The sequence below is a fragment of the Thalassophryne amazonica genome, chromosome 7 (genome assembly GCF_902500255.1).
Source record: "Thalassophryne amazonica chromosome 7, fThaAma1.1, whole genome shotgun sequence".
Taxonomy (NCBI): Eukaryota; Metazoa; Chordata; class Actinopteri; order Batrachoidiformes; family Batrachoididae; genus Thalassophryne; species Thalassophryne amazonica.
Window position 1 is genome coordinate 96,436,965 of NC_047109.1, and position 10,992 is coordinate 96,447,956.

Consider the following 10,992-nt stretch of genomic DNA (forward strand, 5'->3'; position numbering starts at 1 on the left):
AGTTCAAAAATAATGAAGCCAAAGTGTGACATAACCATCAAAATTTAAAAGTGGTATTTTAATTTTTAGGTATGGTTATACACTCACAGAAATATTTAACCCTAAGTTTTAAGATTTATGTAATTTTATTACATGACAAATTCCCATTTACTTTTTTTTTTTTTTTTTAGATAATTTTAATACAAACCTACCAAATAAACCTTACATGATGCACATTCATTACTGTAATAAATCTTATTCATTTGAAATGCATAATCCTCAGCTTTATGTATTTCATTTTAATAAAATATAATGACTCTAAATCAATAGTAATGACAGTATTTATTTAAAATTCATAAAGTATATTGTTTGAATTGCATAATAATTATGTTACCCATAGTTAACATAATTATTATGCAGGTAGGTTTGTATTAAAATTATCTAAAAAAAAAAACTAAATGGGAATTTGTCATGTAATAAAATTACATAAATCTTAAAAGTTAGGGTTAAATATTTCTGTGAGTGCAGAGTTTCAATATTTCTATTGGTCTCGGTTCAGTCACTGCTAAAAATGATCAGTGCATATATAGTATAATGTGTGAGAGCGTAACCCTTGTGACAACAGTTGGAGGTATCTTCTTTAGTCTGCAGAAGCCTGAAACAAAGAAATTCTGTCCATTAGTTCCTGGTATTATTGAACAAGTAATATAAGTATTCTATTGAAGCAGAGTAGGAGATATAGCTAAGGTTTTGACACAAATAAATCAAGGACTTATTCTCAGCGTTACGCTTGCGACAGTTTTACCTTGCTTTAGAAACATGATGTTTTTTCTAGGAAATGACATTTCTACCTTTACAAAAATCTATTACTGTGTGTTAGTATGAAGCAGAAACAAACAAACTGACAAAATACAAGGTTATTTCTTTAACATTCAACTTTAAATGATAATGCTAAATATCAATCTCACACAAAATTGATGAAAAAAGTGCTATTTGGGGTAAATTTCATGCATATCTCTGGAACAGTGCTGAATTTTTCCATGAAATTTTCAGTACCTGTCAGAGAGACAATAGGCAACTCACAGGTAAATCTGGATGGTGCTAAATAAAATAATGGTTTGTTCATGACAAATGCAATGCAAATCAGCAGTTAGGCTTCATTATTTTTGAACTAGGCCATATGTTTGTATTTATGTTTGGTAAGTTTGAAGGAGGAGACCGCTTCTCTAAAACTAAAATTTTAAAATTCATGTTTTAATTTGATATGTTACGTAACTGTGTGCAATGTTTTAAGTTGTTTTGACTTTTCTAATGTTTCCATTCACAGTGGACGGAAGTTAGCAGTCTATCGTGCACTGGCATTATTATCAAGGAAGGGAGGAAACATTGGTGCTGTCCAGTTTTGCAGTGAGTCATCGGGCCAACACAGTGAACTACTTTCTACAAATATTTGAAGAATTAAATAATCTAATATTGCCCGTGCACATGCTGTCAGTATTGCTGGAACAGTCAATATAAGTGATAAATCAGTCAAAAGCAATTTCTCAAGTATTTTGCTGATCATTTAAGTTATATATTTAATAATAAAACTTACAGCTTTTCTGTATTTACTTTCACATGTTGACTGTTAGTGGAAGGGAATAGATTATTTGAAGGCATCACAGTGGACTCAGGGAAGCGATGATGATGTTTAAACGGTTTTGTGACATTTAATGGGTTAAATAAGTGTTAAAGTAATTAACAGATTACAGTGGTGTAGTCAGGGGTGGTGCTCGTGGGCTCCTTCAGTCTAATCAAACTCACACATGAACTTCTCTTAAAAGCTCTGGGCTATTTTGATGGTCCACACTGAGATGGAATGAAATTTCTATTTTTATAGAATGGATCATTACATGAGGAAACTGAAGGATAACTTCAGAAGTTTTGTCATCATTATGATCTATTTTTCAATAGTGCTGTTGTTTTTATCATTTGCATATTTCCCAAAACCATAATGTTAAAGTTTTGAGCAGCCTGAGGAACTCTGGTAGGGCCTGGTCCATCCAGTGGGTGGGCTTGTGTCCCACTGGGTGCACAGGTTGAGGGGTGGAGTCAAGTGCGTCCGTTGCTTTTGTGAGATGGGGCCTTGGTGCCAGGGCTGGTCTGGGTGCATCCTCTGGCAGTCAGTGTTGGACAAGTGCCTGTGGGCATGGTTCTGGCAGTCTAGGTGGCTACTCATTCTGGTCAGGGGGACCTTTAATACTTGGGAGTGGTTGTGTGCATGGTTTGTTGGGTGGGAGTGGTGGCTGCCCCTTCAGGGTAACGTGGGTCGACCTTCACAAGCCTGGTGGTCCAGGTTGCTTGAGTGCATGCCTGATGTGGTTTGCTGGAGATGACCTCACATTGGCTCGAGCACTGCTTGCTCTTGTTACGGTGGGCGGTGTCGGATGGTGCTCTGGCAGGTCCACTTTGTACACACTGGGGCCCAAACTCTTGTTGAGGCTGGGGGTCTGGGTACTGTATTATGTGCTGACAGGGCTGGTCTCCACCTGCATGTGAGCTGGTTGGGTGGCTGTCTGTCTATTGTGTGACTGCTCCTGGTTTCTTGGGATCACTTCTTTCTCCTGCCAGGTCACCTCTCTTCTTGTTATATGTGTTCTCTCCCACTGTGGGACCCTGCCTGCAGTCTGGTGGTAGCATGGCACGGAAGCAGCCCCTCACATTCATTCACTTTATCACATATGTCATATCTATCACACTGCACATAGATTTTTAGCTACCACATTAACATACACTCAAACAACAAGATGGAATGACCATCCTGAAAAGTAACACCGAAATAGGAGGCAGATGAAAATAACACTTCGAAGATCTTCTCAATCATAAAGCTGCCACTGACAGAAACCTGCTTCTCATGATTCCAAATGAAGCTAAAGATGATTCTCTTGCTCTTTGAAGAGGTCAGAAATGCCATCAAATTGATGAAGAACAACAAAGCAGCAGGTCCTGATGCTGATGCTGAAGCTGAGATCTACAAATTTGGAGGTGAATCACTCCAACATCAGTTCCACCAACTCCTGATCAAAATTTGGATCATTGAAGATGCACCATCTGATTTCGGAGATGCCAACATCATTACCATTTACAAAAGCAAAGGTGATTGATCTGAATGTGGAAATTACCACGGGATCTCCTTGTTGGCATCTGCAGGAAAGATTCTTGCACGCATCCTGAACAACCGCTTAAAAATGCTGTCAGAGAGGATCCTTCCTGAGGCACAGGCTGGCTTCAGACCATCACGAAGCACAACCGATATGATTTTTTCACTGCACCAGCTGCAAGAAAAATGTCGTGAACATCACCAACCACTCTACATGGCCTTTATTGATCTTTCCAAAGCCTTCAGTTGTGTCTCAAGAGAGCTCCTCTTGGAAATACTCGCCACATATGGATGCCCTGACAAATTCATCTTGATTCTCCGATTGTTGCATGACAACATGCAAGCCAGAGTTCAGACCAATAGGGACAGTTCTGAACCCTTCAAAGTCACCTCTGGAGTGAAGCAAGGTTGTGTGATAGCACCCACTCTCTTCACCATCTTCATTGCAACAATCGTGCAAATCATAAGCAATGACCTTCCACCTGGCATCGAGATTTTGTACCGAATGGACATCAAACTTTTCAACCTTGCTCACCTTAAAAGCAAGACAAAGACAACAGTGCGAAGTCTGCTAGAATTTCAATATGCTGATGACAACTGTGTAGCGGCTCTCAATGAGAATCATCTCCAACAGATACTGAATGCTCTCCATCTTGCATACACAAAACTTGGGCTGAGCATCAACATCAAGAAGACTCAGATACTCTACCAACTGCCTCCCAACCCCTGTGTTGACAATCCACCAATGATGAGACTTGACGCAACACCACTGGAAAATGTAGAACACTTCTGCTACTTGGGAGCCACCTGTCAGCAAATGCTGACCTTAGTGACGAAATACAACATTGACTGAAATGCGCAGGGACAGCTTTTGGCAAACTTCGAACAAGAGTCTTTGACGATCGGGACCTCCGGAAAGAAACCAAACTCATGGTGTACAACCTCTGGCAAAAATTATGGAATCACCGGCCTTGGAGGATGTTCATTCAGTTGTTTAATGTTGTAGAAAAAAATCAGATCACAGACATGACACAAAACTAAAGTCATTTCAAATGGCAACTTTCTGGCTTTAAGAAACACTATAAGAAATCAGGAAAAAAAATTGTGGCAGTCAGTAACGGTTACTTTTTTAGATCAAGCAGAGGGAAAAAAATATGGAATCACTCAATTCTGAGGAATAAATGATGGAATCATGAAAAACAAAAGAACGCTCCAACACATCACTAGTATTTTGTTGCACCACCTCTGGCTTTTATAACAGCTTGCAGTCTCTGAGGCATGGACTTAATGAGTGACAAACAGTACTCTTCATCAGTCTGGCTCCAACTTTCTCTGATTGCTGTTGCCAGATCAGCTTTGCAGGTTGGAGCCTTGTCATGGACCATTTTCTTCAACTTCCACCAAAGATTTTCAATTGGATTAAGATCCGGACTATTTGCAGGCCATGACATTGACCCTATGTGTCTTTTTGCAAGGAATGTTTTCACAGTTTTTGCTCTATGGCAAGATGCATTATCATCTTGAAAAATGATTTCATCATCCCCAAACATCCTTTCAATTGATGGGATAAGAAAAGTGTCAAAATATCAACGTAAACTTGTGCATTTATTGATGATGTGATGACAGCCATCTCCCCGGTGCCTTTACCTGACATGCAGCCCCATATCATCGACTCTGGAAATTTACACGTTCTCTTCAGGCAGTCATCTTTATAAATCTCATTGGAACAGCACCAAACAAAAGTTCCAGCATCATCACCTTGCCCAATGCAGATTCGAGATTCATCACTGAATATGACTTTCATCCAGTCATCCACAGTCCACGATTGCTTTTCCTTAGCCCATTGTAACCTTGTTTTTTTCTGTTTAGGTGTTAATGATGGCTTTCGTTTAGCTTTTCTGTATGTAAATCCCATTTCGTTTAGGCGGTTTCTTACAGTTCGGTCACAGACGTTGACTCCAGTTTCCTCCCATTCATTCCTCATTTGTTTTGTTGTGCATTTTCGATTTTTGAGACATATTGCTTTAAGTTTTCTGTCTTGACGCTTTATGTCTTCCTTGGTCTACCAGTATGTTTGCCTTTAACAACCTTCCCATGTTGTTTGTATTTGGTCCAGAGTTTAGACACAGCTGACTGTGAACAATCAACATCTTTTGCAACATTGCGTGATGATTTACCCTCTTTTAAGAGTTTGATAATCCTCTCCTTTGTTTCAATTGACATCTCTCGTGTTGGAGCCATGATTCATGTCAGTCCACTTGGTGCAACAGCTCTCCAAGGTGTGATCTCTCCTTTTTTAGATGCAGACTAACGAGCAGATCTGATTTGATGCAGGTGTTAGTTTTGGGGATGAAAATTTACAGGGTGATTCCATAATTATTTCCTCAGAATTGAGTGATTCCATATTTTTTCCCTCTGCTTGGTCTAAAAAAGTAACCGTTACTGACTGCCACATTTTTTTCCCTGATTTCTTATAGTGTTTCTTAAAGCCAGAAAGTTGCCATTTGAAATGACTTTAGTTTTGTGTCATGTCTGTGATCTGCTTTTTTTCTACAAAATTAAACAACTGAATGAACATCCTCCGAGGCCGGTGATTCCATAATTATTGCCAGGGGTTGTATAATGCTGTCATTATACCAGCGCTCCTTTATGCATCTGAAACCTGGACTCCGTACCATCACCACCTGAAAATGCTTGAGAAATTTCACCAACGCTGTCTTCAGAAGATCCTCAACATCAGCTGGGAAGACAGGAAAACCAACATCAGTGTACTACAAGAAGCGAGAACTACCAACATTGAAACCTGCGTCATTAAGAACCAACTAAGATGGAGTGGTCATGTAGTACGGATGCCTGATGAACAGATCTTCTATTCCCAACTCAAGAACGGCAAGTGTTCAAGAGGAGGTCAAAAGAAGCACTTCAAAGAAACCTTAAGAAATGCAACACTGATTTCACAAACTGGGAGGAAATAGCAAGAAACAGACCTCTCTGGAGAACCACCATCAGAGAAGGAATGGTGACCTTTGAGTCCAAAAGGTCCACAGAGTTGGAAGAAAAAAGAAGACAACGCAAAGAGCACCAACAAATACCTCAACACACATTTCCTCCTGGAACCACATGCCCACACTGCCACCGATCCTTCCAAGCTAGGATTGGCCTTATCAGTCACCTACAGACCCATTAGTGACAATATGCGAAGACTGTCATCCTTGACCCTGAGGGACTGCCACGACGATGACATTCAAACAAGTGAATGATGTGGATTATAATAACATGTAAATAAACCCTTGTCCTTTGATTGGTGGATTGTATGTCACATGGCATTGATTATTTGTCCCAATATTATGAATGATGTCATTTTTCATTCAGTTTGTGTCCATTTATTGTTCATTCTTATCCGATACGTTTTGCTCTACTGAACGACTCCACTACATTTTTTTGTAAAAATGTGATACAAGTAAGCTAAATCCACTGCGCCATAAACCAATTAGAAGCCTGTGCCATGTTTTTTTTGGTTACATACATCTTTAGCGACTAGAAGCACTTTCAGATGAAAAATTAGACAAGTTCTAATTGCCGATTTCCACTGGATTGAGGAAAGTAGTTGTGTGCTTCCACACACTCTGCTTTTGTTATCGGCGGCTCTCGCTGATCTCAGTGGTGTGTCAGGAGCTCACCTGTTGGGCACACTCAACTGCTGTGTGGACCCTGAGCTGTCTCTGCCCCACTACCAAGGTTGGGTAGGATTACTTTGAAAGAATACATGTGGATTACATGTATGTATGTACATACATTTGGATTACTTGTAATCTGATTACTTTTGGATTACATTTCAAAGTAATCCTACCCAACCTTGCCCACCACTTACAGCTCCCTGTTCCGAGAAGAAATGCGTGTCTGATTTAAAAAAAACATCAAATGACAAGGATCTATTTAGATGTCATATAAAACAAATAATGAATGTCTTCCATTTGTGCAATGGAAAAATATTTTTATTAACTGAAAGATAAAATATTGTTATGTGTCGGACGCAGCTCGGAGAACCGACCAGCGTTTGAAGGACCCAGTATGAAATAAGCAGAGCACGGTACAAAGGCTAACTGAATTTAATACATAACAGTGAAGTGATACAAAACAACAAAAGAATGTGCGGTCTGGCGTGGTGGTGATACGGTGCGCTCCCAGCAGCGCTAACGGTCCGGAGCCAGCAGCCGTTCGGACCCAAGGACCCCGCCGACACCCCCCAGGTGGCCGCAACAAACCGAGTCTGTGAAAGAAGGAACCATTATGTGAGTCCACACTCTACACACAGAGAGACCACTCAAAGGTGTACATAAACAGCAAACACTTCCTGGCTTAATTACTAACCAGCTTCCCAACCTGCAGGCATGGAACATCCAGTTCACAAAACTCCACTGCAGTGGAAGCCGATACATGACTAACGTACAGCTCAATATAATAAGGTGTGAGGGACACCACATTTACTGACTGTATAAACGTTAGTCACAAAATCTAACGTACCTCAGGAAGTGTGCTGACGAGCGTGAGACCTCACCCCCTCCTCCTTCACAGACCGTGCATCAAACCCTGGACGTTCTCTGCATCCACTGATGATGAGATGGCTCCCGAGACGACGATCTCACCCGTCTGGTCACAAGGTCGAGTCTCTGGCAAATACACACTGTATACTCCAGTCTTAAATGCCACCATGTTCCAATCCATATAGATGCACCACAGCTGTGAGTCCTGACGAGCCGCAGGTGATCAGGGTGAGGTCCTGATAACCTCAGCTACACAGCCACTCAGTCCCAAATGCAAGCCACCTGGAAGGAAAAACAAAAGACAGAAACAAAAAGGCAGCCAGGCCCCCCAGCCATACAACAGTACCCCACCCTCACGGGAAGCCTCCCGGCGACCACACAAACCTGGCCCAGGAGAAACACCCCCCTCCAGGGACCATGGCTGGAAACCGCATCTGCATTCGTCTTCCAACAGAATGGTTGATGTCCTCTCCTCTGGCTGCATCCTTGCCTTTGTTTCAGTCAGTCACTTAGCACAGGTGTGGCCAGGAGTTCTTAAACCTGTGCGGTCAGCCTTTATCCAACCATGTGCGGTCATTAGTCATAAAACAAAAAAGACAAACACAAACAACCAAAACACCCCCCCCCCCCCCTCCCCAGGGGACCGTCCCATCAAACCCCGGGAAGAGGAGAAAAGAAAAAAACCAAACTTAAGCTTACAAATAAAAGTGCTAAAACACCCCCCCCCCCCCCCCCCAAACGACATGTAGGGACCAACACCCCCCAGAGGACTTCCCGCCAGCTCCAGGAGTAATAACCACAGCCGAGGTCCCTCTGGGATCCAACGTCACCTACGGGGACTCCCAGCGCCTCCCAGAGGACCACTCGTCAACCCCAGGAGACGCTTCCCCTCATGAACAACGGACCCAGCCCCGGCCGTCTATGGCTAGATGGACCCACAGCCCTTTCCCCCCCAGAGGACACCACAGTCAAACCCTGAGGGCGGAAACTGGGGGGAAAAACAAGAAGAGAGAAAAAAAAAATGTACAAACAAAACAACCCCAACCCCACCCCCTTGGCGCAGTGGAAACTGGAAGCACGTCCAGTGTCACCAACCGTGACTATACCCCAGAAGCCAACCGGGAGGAGTGGAACAGCGGTTATGGCAAACGGCACAAAACGGCGCCACTCCTCCGACTTCTACACCAGCCACTAGCTGCGGGTATATCCCACTGCCCCAAACCTCAGCCACGCCGATGGCAGACGGCCAAAGGCGTGCCGAAGCCGGAGGTGGAACAGGGAATCAAACCCCCCCCCAGGTGCAGAGGTTACCCGGGAAACGCCCAGTATAACCAAACTGCACCACTCCAGCAACGCCGACACTACGGCTCACCCGGCTGGAGCCAGAGGAGAAGAGAGGGAAGAAAAAGAAAATACCCCAAACCCCCCCCCCCCCCTCCCGGGTGCAGAGGCTACCTGGGAAATGCCCAGCACAACCAAACTGCACCCCTCCAGCAACGCCGACACTACGGCTCACCCGGCTGGAGACAGAGGAGAAGAGAGGGCATAACAAAAACAAACAAAAAAAAAGAAAAAAAAAACCCAAGTACCACCCCATCACCCCCCAGGGGACCGTCCCATCAAACCCTGGGGAGGTGAAACAAAAAGAAATAAAAAGAAAGACTAACAGACCAACATACAGTTGTTTGGGTCCTTTTTTTTTTTTTTTTTCTTCTTAGACAGGCTGCAGGGTCACAACCCCAGACACAAACAGTGGACAAAAAAATTAAATCCCACACAAAAACCAACTCAAAAAACACCCACACGAAATGAACTAACACAAAACAAATCAGTGACGTATACCGTTAAGCTCAAACAAATCGAACACACCTGTTCTAATTTAAGAGCTTAACGGTAATGTGACTAAGTCACCAAAAGAGGGAGCCAAAGTGCTAAAAATGAAAAAAACCCCTTTGGTGACAGAAAACAAACGAGCTGCATCTCCGTGCGCAGCTGTGTGCAACACACAACCAAAATGTGCTCAACTAAATAACGCCGGAGCTGATACCACAGACGCAGTAGTTATCTTTATCCGGGGAAACGGGGCTACAACTGTAACACAGGAAGCTCAGCGACCCGTGCCACAGAGCTCCGCCGTACGCGTGCACCCATTACAGACACACTCTTGCAGCTCCCGTTTAAACCTCTTATCCGGTCGGAGCGTGACGCGAAGCCGTCGTCAGTCACACTCCACCACGACCCACGGATAAGGCACAACACAGGAACACGGCTGCAAGAGAGCACAAATCAGTATTCAGCAATGGGTCTCAAACACGCACCATCCGGGCGGAGAGCACCCGCAACTGATCCGGATAACTACTGAACGTCTGCTGCCGCCTTCCCGGCGCGTTACCGTCTCTGCTACCGCTGGGTCCGTGATGTTTGGCCAGAGACTACTGTTATGTGTCGGACGCAGCTCGGAGAACCGACCAGCGTTTGAAGGACCCACTATGAAATAAGCAGAGCACGGTACAAAGGCTAACTGAATTTAATACATAACAGTGAAGTGATACAAAACAACAAAAGAATGTGCGGTCTGGCGTGGTGGTGATACGGTGCGCTCCCAGCAGCGCTAACGGTCCGGAGCCAGCAGCCGTTCGGACCCAAGGACCCCGCCGACACCCCCCAGGTGGCCGCAACAAACCGAGTCTGTGAAAGAAGGAACCATTATGTGAGTCCACACTCTACACACAGAGAGACCACTCAAAGGTGTACATAAACAGCAAACACTTCCTGGCTTAATTACTAACCAGCTTCCCAACCTGCAGGCATGGAACATCCAGTTCACAAAACTCCACTGCAGTGGAAGCCGATACATGACTAACGTACAGCTCAATATAATAAGGTGTGAGGGACACCACATTTACTGACTGTATAAACGTTAGTCACAAAATCTAACGTACCTCAGGAAGTGTGCTGACGAGCGTGAGACCTCACCCCCTCCTCCTTCACAGACCGTGCATCAAACCCTGGACGTTCTCTGCATCCACTGATGATGAGATGGCTCCCGAGACGACGATCTCACCCGTCTGGTCACAAGGTCGAGTCTCTGGCAAATACACACTGTATACTCCAGTCTTAAATGCCACCATGTTCCAATCCATATAGATGCACCACAGCTGTGAGTCCTGACGAGCCGCAGGTGATCAGGGTGAGGTCCTGATAACCTCAGCTACACAGCCACTCAGTCCCAAATGCAAGCCACCTGGAAGGAAAAACAAAAGACAGAAACAAAAAGGCAGCCAGGCCCCCCAGCCATACAACAAATATTCCATCTTTAAACTCATGGAA